This window comes from Penaeus monodon, chromosome 10 (assembly GCF_015228065.2).
Source record: "Penaeus monodon isolate SGIC_2016 chromosome 10, NSTDA_Pmon_1, whole genome shotgun sequence".
Lineage (NCBI taxonomy): Eukaryota > Metazoa > Arthropoda > Malacostraca > Decapoda > Penaeidae > Penaeus > Penaeus monodon.
Genome location: NC_051395.1, coordinates 3,928,646 through 3,931,145, shown reverse-complemented (window position 1 = coordinate 3,931,145; position 2,500 = coordinate 3,928,646).

The following is a 2,500-nucleotide window of genomic DNA, read 5'->3' as shown; positions in this document are numbered from 1 at the left end:
TCTTCTATTATTATCTATTCTATCTTCTATCTATCTTTATCTCTCTATCTATTTTCTATTTATCTATCTATATATATCTTTTAATTATTATTATATATTATTTATATTATTTATTATTATTTATTTTATCGTACTTTTTATATATATATATATTTTATATATAATTATCTCTATTTATATTTTAAATTTTATATTACCTATCGTATATATATATATATATATATCTATATATATAATTTATATATATATAATATATTATATATTATATATATCTATATATCTTATTTTATTTATATATATATTATATATATTATATATATATATCTATAGATATATATCTATATTATATATATATAGATTCTATATTATATATATTTTATTATATATATATATATATATATTATTATATATACTATTTTATATTCATATTTTTATACATATATATATATAATTATTATATTATATATTTTTTTTATATATATTTTGCATACATATATAGATTATATATATAATAATATATATATATAATCTTATTATATATCATATATATAATATATAATAGTTAGATAGATCGAAAATTTATAACTAATAGTATAATAATAATAATAGTACTATCTATATATATTCATATATATTATTAAAATATATATATATATATATACTTATAGCATACTTTATCCTATATAATCTATATATATATATAATTATATATTTATATATATTAATTTTTATATACTATATATATATATTATAACTATATATATTATACTACTATATATACATATCTATTTATCTATCTCTTTTTCTAAAATTTTCTCTTTTATATATCTATTATTATACTATTATATTATTATATATTATCCCATATATATATATAATTCTTATATATTTATACTATCCATTTATATATATCATTTATTTATTATATATATATATTATTTTAAAATATATAAATTCTATATTTTTTAAGCCTACCATATTTTTATTATATTAAAATATTATCTATATATTTATCTATTATATATATTATATTATATTTATATATATATCTATATATATCCATAGTACTTTATTTAAAAATAGCATCTATATATCTTATATTTTCTTTATCTCTATATATTACCCAAAATATATTCTCTATCAAAATCTCTATCTAAGAGTACATTTCTTAACTGCTCTTATTATCTATCTTTTTTATATCTATATATAATATCTTATTTAAATAATTATATATATAATTATAGATATAATATCTTTCTAATTTTAATTATTATATTTTATTTTCTTATATATATTATATATTTATATATTATTATATATATAGATAATATTATATTTTAAATAGATTTCTATCTAATATATATCTAGTTATTATTATCTTCTATATATTATATCTTATATATTTTATATCTTTTTTATTTATTACAAATTTGTCTCTTACTTATTTATATATATATATATATATATTATCTATCATCAAATTTTATATATCTATTTTAATTTCTTATTATATTTTTCTTCTCTCTTATTATCTCTTCTCTTATCTTTATATTCCCTATCTATTTCTCTCTTGTTCTCCCCTTTTCTCTATTAATCTCTCTATATCTTCTCTCTATTCATCTCTCTCTCTTTTCTTCATCTATTCTCTATATATCTACTCATTTCTCTCTTATATCTCTCTCTCTATTTCTTTCTCTATCCTCTCTTCTCTCTCTCTCTCTCTCTCCCTGTCTTCTCCTCTTCTTCTCTGCATACTCTCTCTCTTCGTCTCTCATCTTTTCTCTCTTCTCTTTTTCCTTTCCCCTCTCTTCCTCCTTCTCTCTCTATCCTCCCTCTCTCTCTTCCTCTCTCTATTATCTTATTTCTTATATCTTTCTCTTCTTCTTTACTCATCTACATTATCTTATTTTATAAAATTATACATATATTCTTCTTATACATACTATATATTACCTTACATATTAAAATATATCTCAATTATACATATATTCTCCATATTTCATATATATACTCTATCTATTTATTATATATCTATATATCTCTTATACTATTTAAATCAATCTATAAAAATTCTCTTTTTTTCTATTATCTAATTATATGTATATATACATCATTGTGATGTAAAATTATTGTGTAGTGTTAAGCGTTTGCATGCCTTATCGGTTGCAACTGACACCGCTGGCTAGCCTAGTGCGAAAAAGGGAGCAGCTCTGTATAAGCCTCTCTATCATCGAGACTTCTGCAGTGCCTTCTCATGGCCACCCATGGAAAATGGGGATCTTGTGGACCCAGGGTAAACTGTGGGGAATCTCGTAGTAGCAGGAGGGCCTAGAGGTACAGAGTCATATCCCACCAGTGTGAGGACACGCCCTGATTCTGTACCAAATTTTGCCTTTCAACCACCCCCTGGCGTTAATGGGAAGGTCGGGGGAGGTGGGCCTTGCCAGTCCTCTTCTCCCTAGACATAACTCACCGGCAGACGAACGCGTAATTAGAAATG